The sequence below is a fragment of the Hyla sarda genome, chromosome 4 (genome assembly GCF_029499605.1).
Source record: "Hyla sarda isolate aHylSar1 chromosome 4, aHylSar1.hap1, whole genome shotgun sequence".
In the NCBI taxonomy this organism is placed as follows: Eukaryota; Metazoa; Chordata; class Amphibia; order Anura; family Hylidae; genus Hyla; species Hyla sarda.
Genome location: NC_079192.1, coordinates 161,483,185 through 161,492,706, shown reverse-complemented (window position 1 = coordinate 161,492,706; position 9,522 = coordinate 161,483,185). Strand labels below are relative to the sequence as shown.

General features: G+C 41.4%; 2 long non-coding RNA genes across 2 annotated transcripts; one reads left to right on the top strand and one right to left on the bottom strand.

Annotated features, from left to right (window-relative positions):
- Nucleotides 1–859: 859 nt before the first annotated feature.
- On the bottom strand, nt 860–2,045 carry LOC130366930 (uncharacterized). Its single transcript, XR_008892003.1, has 4 exons — nt 1,932–2,045; nt 1,683–1,811; nt 1,494–1,601; nt 860–1,387 (listed from the first exon to the last, which is right to left on the bottom strand). It is a non-coding gene; the product is annotated as an uncharacterized LOC130366930 (long non-coding RNA).
- Nucleotides 2,046–7,852: 5,807 nt separating this feature from the next.
- Nucleotides 7,853–9,058, top strand: LOC130366929 (uncharacterized). The gene is made up of 4 exons (XR_008892002.1): nt 7,853–7,966; nt 8,087–8,215; nt 8,297–8,404; nt 8,511–9,058. It is a non-coding gene; the product is annotated as an uncharacterized LOC130366929 (long non-coding RNA).
- The last annotated feature ends 464 nt before the right edge of the window (nt 9,059–9,522 follow it).

The window sequence follows — 9,522 nt, the reverse complement described above, 5'->3', positions numbered from 1 at the left end:
GTAAAAGTGAACCTGTCAGCATGAAATTAGGGATCGATATTGATTTTTTTCAGGGCCAACACCGATAATCTATGACCTTTCAGGCCAATAGCCTGATAGCCTGAATTCCAGTATAAGTTATCGGCTATTTCTCTCCCCCCTTCAGCGGAGTAGAAGCCATTACAGATCAATGATTTAATGCGGGGGCTTTAAATCAATGAACTGCAGCAACTTTTGCGGGGCCAGAGACCACCACCACTGTCCGCTTCTCTCCCCCTGCCTGTCCTGGGGTCCTCCTGAGTCCAACCACTGCCACTGCCCCATTGCCTCCCCCATCCCCGGTTTTATAATTACCTGTTCCCGGGGTCCGCACTACTTCTGGCACTGTGCGCACTGACAGTGACGTCATGTTGAGGATGTCACTCGTCATTACGCAACGCACAGCAACAGCACAGGAAGCCGCAGGGGCCAGAAGTAGCGCGGACCCCAGGAACAGGTAATTATAGAACCGGGGATGGGGGAGGCGATGGGGCAGCGGCGGTGGGGGTATGTGGCCAGAGCATGGGGGAGGCAATGGGGCAGTGGCGGCGGTATGTGGCCAGAGGATGGGGAGGCAATGGGGCAGTGGCGGCAGCAGTCGTCTCTGGCCGGGGGACGGGGCATTATCGGCAAGGTAATTGCAGATACCGATAATGTCCAAAATCGGGAATATCAGCCGATAATATTGGCCAAACTGATAATCGGTCGATCCCTACATGAAATACCAACAAGCAAGGGTCTCTGCATTTGCATTCTCATTATATTCCTAATAATAACACTACTGAAATCTACCAATGAGGCCACAAAGAAAGCATCAAGCTAAAAAATGCATAATTTTATTAATAAAGATAATAGAAAACACCATGCCTCACAATACAGTGCTCAGGAAGGTATCAGATATAGCACTGAATAATGAGCAACAGACCAAGGGAGGGGGTTTGGGGTACAGGTGAAAAACCTGACCTAGCCGACCCTACCTAGTCTAACCCCTTGCCCTCACTACAATAAGTGTGGACAGGGAGTAGGGATAATATAAGTCACATAAACATGAAAAATGAACAAGACAATGACTTAATGTGTGTATATTCTTACTCCTAATGACCTACGCGTTTCACCCTCACTTATAGTTAGGGGTTCATCAGGGCTCAGGGGAGCAGTCAACATATCACAAATAATAATCAAAGTGATAAACAAACAAGTGAAGCAAACGTGATACAAAAATATAATAGCCGCACATTGATACTGAGTAATGATATATAGATGTATGAGAAGTAGATAAATCATCCCACACTGGCCACAATGGAAAAAATGTGGATCCTTAATTGTATTATGAGAAGATGGAGAATATGTCCCTTGTCCAAGGTAAGTACTGTAAAAATAAGATGACAAAACCACCTGTCAGAGTTCCATATTTTAACACAACTATCAAGTGTATAAAGTATAAAATATCAAAAATGTATAATAATGATATATACCTCCAATAGTAATTGGGTAGATATGAAATAGCCCAGCATCAAATTAAAGATATAGTGCCACAGGGATCACAGGTTGCCACTCCCTTATGTTAATGAGTGTGCTAGAACCTAATAGATAGATACATCAAAGTTAACTTGGATAGAGAAAACCAAAAGATGACACAAAGACAAATAATGAGCCAGTCTTACCCATATATGATGGTAGTAAACTAAAGACTGATAGCTGGTGTGACACGCCAAATGTAATAATACAAGATGTTGGGCCGAGGATACTGAAGGTGGATTTATAGATGGAAAAGAAACACTTCCAGCAGAGTACTAAAGATAAAACCAGAAACATAAAATAAAACACCATATGACCAATAGGTGTTATTATTGCCACATCATTAAGGCCCCCAAAAATACGAGCAAATATAGTATAATAAACATATTGCCTACCCTAATAAAAGATGTTTAGAGTACCAGGCAGTCCAGGATATAAGATGAAATAAGGTAATGGAAGGAACTGGAATCACCTCCCTAATGTGGAGGCTCCAGAGGAGGCGATAACTCCTACAATGAAATAATATAATATAAGGGGTATGTAGTTACCAAAAGTGGAGGTCACATAAGCAAGGCAATACCGCCACAGTGCACTCACCCAATCCCTGGTGTCCCATGTGTGGACTCAGTGTGCGGCGGCCACATTGGACGCCGCGAGTCTGGTTAAAAAGCCGCGGGACCGGAAGCGGAAGTGGCAAAAAATATGTATCTGCGCATGTCCGGAATCAATGGAACGCAATGCGCTTCAGACGGCGCATGAGTGGATAGATAGATAAACCCCAAAGCGAGGCTTGGATATGATGCGATCCACCCCGCGCATGCGTTCTATATAGATGCTGGAAAGATAAACGTATGGGACGTATAGGAGACTGAAATATTAACTCATAAATACGGATAACATATAGAAAAATGTAGATGTATATAGACTGGGCCAATGTTGAGATACTAATGAAATAACGTAAATACAATCTAAGAATGGTAAGCATAAGGTAAACTAGATGATGTATAAATAATCATAAATAAATAAATAAATAACTAAATAAATAAATAAATAAATAGATAAATTGCAGGTGAGTGAAAACACTTATATCGGTCAGAAGATTATACAAGATGGGAAATTGTAATATAAGAAATGCACCCATAATTACATCAAATGAAAGGGCAAAAGGATAATTGGTCATTAAGACCATAGGGGGTGATGGTCTTTAGCCGGTATATCCAGCGTGTTTCGGCTTGTAATAGTCTTTTATCCAGGTCACCGCCCCTAATGTCGGGTTTGAGAACTTCAATGACTTGGAAATCCAAATTAAAGGGGGTGTCCGCATGATGCCTAAGCATATGAAGCGACAACGGTTTTTCCCTCTTATGCCTGATGTCACTCATGTGTTCGAGTATCCTACGCCTTACTTCCCTCATGGTTTTGCCAACATAGCATAAGGGACAGGGACATGTAGCCAAGTAGATGACTTTACTTGTTTTGCAGTTCGCATAGTCATAGCACTTATACATCTTATTAGCGCTAGGACTAAGGAATTCTTTGGAAACACGCATATATTTACACGCTTTACATGATCCACATTTGAATGATCCAGATACTTTGCGATCGAGCCAAGTGCCTGGACCCCTTGGGGGAGTGTACAAACTGTGTACCAAAAAATCCCCCAGGTTTTTTCCCCTCCTATATGTGATCCTGGGTGTCTCTTCCACTAAAGAACCTACTACTGGGTCCGTCTTAAGAATAGGCCAGTGATTGGTCAAAATATGGCGTATCTCCTTGGCCGCTGCGTCAAATGTGCCAATAATTCGAGTTGGAAGGTCCCCATCCCCAGCCTTCGGTTTGGAGAATAAGAGTGTAGATCTGTCCACATGTTTTGTTTCTATATATGCCTGTGATATGTTGACTGCTCCCCTGAGCCCTGATGAACCCCTAACTATAAGTGAGGGTGAAACGCGTAGGTCATTAGGAGTAAGAATATACACACATTAAGTCATTGTCTTGTTCATTTTTCATGTTTATGTGACTTATATTATCCCTACTCCCTGTCCACACTTATTGTAGTGAGGGCAAGGGGTTAGACTAGGTAGGGTCGGCTAGGTCAGGTTTTTCACCTGTACCCCAAACCCCCTCCCTTGGTCTGTTGCTCATTATTCAGTGCTATATCTGATACCTTCCTGAGCACTGTATTGTGAGGCATGGTGTTTTCTATTATCTTTATTAATAAAATTATGCATTTTTTAGCTTGATGCTTTCTTTGTGGCCTCATTGGTAGATTTCAGTAGTGTTATTATTTTGGTAAATTGTCTCCAAGGGCATATACATCATTGGCTGAAGGACCATACATTTCCTTTTTTCTGATTTTTGTGTTTCTCAATTGGATGGAGGACTCTTGATCCTCATCATAGCTGACGAGTATCTTTTATCTTGATATCGTGGTTTAATTCCCTTAGTGTATCTAAGAATGGCAAATAGTTTATTAGCAGGTGGATTTGACACTTCTTTATGGCTGGAAGAGGCGAAAGAGGTTTTTTCAGAAAAAGAACTGTCACATTCTAGTCATTTGACCCCCACACTTAATTCAGTCTTTAAGGAATTGAATTATAGATATAAAAACCAAATTAAATCTTGGTGGGAGGTACAATCTTTAGACAATTACATCTCAAATCGGATTGTTCCCAAGGGCCTAAGGATAGCCATATCACCAGCCCTCCGTTCTAGGACCCCGACTCTGATGAGTAAGTGGGAGAAGGAGGCCACAGAGAGTTCGCTTCGATTTATGAATCTTTTGTTGGAAGAGGAAAGGAATACCCTGGACAGTACTACTAAGAAATTACAGGAAAGTATTGACATTGCCCTTAAGCTAAAACAAGATCCGGAGTTTGCAAAAAAGGATACTGAATTAAAGAACAACATTGAAAAATTTAAACATTCTCTTAAAGACAGAAAGCATAAACAATTCATCAGGGATCTGAATGACTTTAGGGACAATAAGGCCTATAACTTCCTAAATCAACAACCATATCAAGGCACAGAAACGGAGATATCATCCTCTGAAACTGACGCCTCAGACTCGGAAAGACCCAATTATCAATCATGGAACCGGTCCCCATACTCCACTCGGTATCGGGGTGCCTATCGGGGCAACAACAGAGGTTGGGGCAAGAAATCAAGACCGCGGGGCTCATCCACAAAACGTGGAAACTCTGGAGAAACCCAGGGCTCTGGTTCACAATCCTTTTCTGTACCGCCTGTACCATCTGGCCCAACATCCTCTTCTACAACTTCCGGTTTTTTAGTGAAGGACACACAAGTGCCCCCTCGAATGTGACAGTTGAGGACAACCAGATAATTAATTTATCTTCACATCTGTTATCTGAGGCCGAGATCTCATTGTTAAAACATGGCCTCTCGTTTGTCCCTGTGAATAAACCTGATATATTTGGGTGGATCAAGGATCTCCACCTTTTTGGTAGAAGGCTAAAGTGGAAAAAATTCTTTTTTCACCATGATAAAAAATCATGTCAAGAATTAGGGATTGACCAGGAGGACCTGAGAGGTGTTTCCACTTTAGCCTCCTTATTAGAGGAGACAGAGAGAGGGATTGGTTTGGGCCCCTTCTCCACTTGTCATCTTAAAAGTACAAGACCTGCCCCGTCGGGGGACCGAGACTGCATCGATGTCTTTATAGACATCGCTTGTAGTGACATCGAGGCGAGATTGTGTGATTTCAGGATACCGACACACAATCTTACCAGAGTTGAACAAGATGCCCTCAAAGAGCTACAGTCTGATCGTACAATCATTATAAAACCCTCGGACAAGGGAGGGAATTTGGTCATACTAGACCATAAGGCCTATGTGAATATGTGTACTAGTATTCTGTCAGATGAGACGACCTACCGTATTCTAGAAAGGGACCCTACCATTATTTTTCTGAAGGAACTGAAGGAAATATTGATACAAGCAAGAACCGATTGCTTAATTGATGAACGTGAATATGATTTTTTGTTACCAAGTGCACCACGTCTCGCTACATTCTATGGACTACCCAAAGTCCACAAGGGCTTGGACCCGCTTAAATGTAGACCTATAGTATCCGGAGTGGGCAACCTAACCCAGAATATAGGTATCTACTTGGACGAGGTCCTCCGCCCTTTTGTATTATGCTTACCGTCCTATTTACGAGACACGATGGACCTCCTGCTTAAGATCCAGGACATCATCATGGAGGAAGATTATTGGTTATGTTCAATTGATGTCGAGGCGCTTTACAGCTCAATACCCCACAATTTTGGGATTAATGCAGTGGCACATTACCTACGCAGTCGGAGTATCCATCATGCCGCGCACAATCAATTTATCCTCACTCTTTTGGAATTTGTCCTCAACAGGAACTTTTTTATTTTTTCCTCACGCTTTTACCACCAGCTCAGGGGCACTGCCATGGGCAGCCCAGTGGCACCCACCTATGCCAACTTGCTCCTGGGCTGGTGGGAGGAAGCGATTGTTTTTGGGGAGGATAACTCTCGCTTCCACCACCATATCATCTACTGGGGCCGCTACATTGATGACGTGGCGGTCATCTGGAGCGGCCCCAAAGTGGAGTTCGAGAATTTTGTACAGTCCCTTAATACCAACCCAGTGGGTCTCAAATTTACTTTTGAGATCCACAAGGATTCTCTAGTCTTTTTGGATGTACTGCTCGAACGTAGCAGCAATGGCAACATTAGCACCAAAATTCATAGGAAACCTACAGCTGGCAATAGCCTACTCATGTGGTCCAGTCACCATCCTTTTTCCCTTAGGAATGGGATTCCTAAGGGACAGTATCTAAGACTTAAAAGGAACTGCTCCTCGGAACAAGTTTTCCATCATGAGGCCAAGGAGTTACGCAGTAGATTTCAACACAGAGGATACCCTAATAGGGTTCTCAAAAAGGCATATATAGAAACAAAACATGTGGACAGATCTACACTCTTATTCTCCAAACCGAAGGCTGGGGATGGGGACCTTCCAACTCGAATTATTGGCACATTTGACGCAGCGGCCAAGGAGATACGCCAAATTTTGACCAATCACTGGCCTATTCTTAAGACGGACCCAGTAGTAGGTTCTTTAGTGGAAGAGACACCCAGGATCACATATAGGAGGGGAAAAAACCTGGGGGATTTTTTGGTACACAGTTTGTACACTCCCCCAAGGGGTCCAGGCACTTGGCTCGATCGCAAAGTATCTGGATCATTCAAATGTGGATCATGTAAAGCGTGTAAATATATGCGTGTTTCCAAAGAATTCCTTAGTCCTAGCGCTAATAAGATGTATAAGTGCTATGACTATGCGAACTGCAAAACAAGTAAAGTCATCTACTTGGCTACATGTCCCTGTCCCTTATGCTATGTTGGCAAAACCATGAGGGAAGTAAGGCGTAGGATACTCGAACACATGAGTGACATCAGGCATAAGAGGGAAAAACCGTTGTCGCTTCATATGCTTAGGCATCATGCGGACACCCCCTTTAATTTGGATTTCCAAGTCATTGAAGTTCTCAAACCCGACATTAGGGGCGGTGACCTGGATAAAAGACTATTACAAGCCGAAACACGCTGGATATACCGGCTAAAGACCATCACCCCCTATGGTCTTAATGACCAATTATCCTTTTGCCCTTTCATTTGATGTAATTATGGGTGCATTTCTTATATTACAATTTCCCATCTTGTATAATACATCTTCTGACCGATATAAGTGTTTTCACTCACCTGCAATTTATCTATTTATTTATTTATTTATTTAGTTATTTATTTATTTATTTATGATTATTTATACATCATCTAGTTTACCTTATGCTTACCATTCTTAGATTGTATTTACGTTATTTCATTAGTATCTCAACATTGGCCCAGTCTATATACATCTACATTTTTCTATATGTTATCCGTATTTATGAGTTAATATTTCAGTCTCCTATACGTCCCATACGTTTATCTTTCCAGCATCTATATAGAACGCATGCGCGGGGTGGATCGCATCATATCCAAGCCTCGCTTTGGGGTTTATCTATCTATCCACTCATGCGCCGTCTGAAGCGCATTGCGTTCCATTGATTCCGGACATGCGCAGATACATATTTTTTGCCACTTCCGCTTCCGGTCCCGCGGCTTTTTAACCAGACTCGCGGCGTCCAATGTGGCCGCCGCACACTGAGTCCACACATGGGACACCAGGGATTGGGTGAGTGCACTGTGGCGGTATTGCCTTGCTTATGTGACCTCCACTTTTGGTAACTACATACCCCTTATATTATATTATTTCATTGTAGGAGTTATCGCCTCCTCTGGAGCCTCCACATTAGGGAGGTGATTCCAGTTCCTTCCATTACCTTATTTCATCTTATATCCTGGACTGCCTGGTACTCTAAACATCTTTTATTAGGGTAGGCAATATGTTTATTATACTATATTTGCTCGTATTTTTGGGGGCCTTAATGATGTGGCAATAATAACACCTATTGGTCATATGGTGTTTTATTTTATGTTTCTGGTTTTATCTTTAGTACTCTGCTGGAAGTGTTTCTTTTCCATCTATAAATCCACCTTCAGTATCCTCGGCCCAACATCTTGTATTATTACATTTGGCGTGTCACACCAGCTATCAGTCTTTAGTTTACTACCATCATATATGGGTAAGACTGGCTCATTATTTGTCTTTGTGTCATCTTTTGGTTTTCTCTATCCAAGTTAACTTTGATGTATCTATCTATTAGGTTCTAGCACACTCATTAACATAAGGGAGTGGCAACCTGTGATCCCTGTGGCACTATATCTTTAATTTGATGCTGGGCTATTTCATATCTACCCAATTACTATTGGAGGTATATATCATTATTATACATTTTTGATATTTTATACTTTATACACTTGATAGTTGTGTTAAAATATGGAACTCTGACAGGTGGTTTTGTCATCTTATTTTTACAGTACTTACCTTGGACAAGGGACATATTCTCCATCTTCTCATAATACAATTAAGGATCCACATTTTTTCCATTGTGGCCAGTGTGGGATGATTTATCTACTTCTCATACATCTATATATCATTACTCAGTATCAATGTGCGGCTATTATATTTTTGTATCACGTTTGCTTCACTTGTTTGTTTATCACTTTGATTATTATTTGTGATATGTTGACTGCTCCCCTGAGCCCTGATGAACCCCTAACTATAAGTGAGGGTGAAACGCGTAGGTCATTAGGAGTAAGAATATACACACATTAAGTCATTGTCTTGTTCATTTTTCATGTTTATGTGACTTATATTATCCCTACTCCCTGTCCACACTTATTGTAGTGAGGGCAAGGGGTTAGACTAGGTAGGGTCGGCTAGGTCAGGTTTTTCACCTGTACCCCAAACCCCCTCCCTTGGTCTGTTGCTCATTATTCAGTGCTATATCTGATACCTTCCTGAGCACTGTATTGTGAGGCATGGTGTTTTCTATTATCTTTATTAATAAAATTATGCATTTTTTAGCTTGATGCTTTCTTTGTGGCCTCATTGGTAGATTTCAGTAGTGTTATTATTTTGGTAAATTGTCTCCAAGGGCATATACATCATTGGCTGAAGGACCATACATTTCCTTTTTTCTGATTTTTGTCATTATATTCCTAGTTGAATACATTTACAGCATTCCAAAGCCAAAAAGAGGAAAATAATCCTATAAAATAGATTTTAATTCCCTAATTTTAGGGCATATCAAGTAGTCAATAAGAATAAAAAATAAGCACGTTTGGTGCCATTATGCATGTGAGGGGTAGAGATATGTTTTCTGAGGTCATGTTATATAAAAAAAAAATGCTTTATGCTTGAATTCAATAACATTTGAAAAAAATCCAGAGAGCCAATATGGAAATTATACTCAACACAAATACCCTGAAGTGTCTTCTCCAAGGTGGGGTAACGTTAGGGATATTTTGCATGATCAAAAGTAGCGGG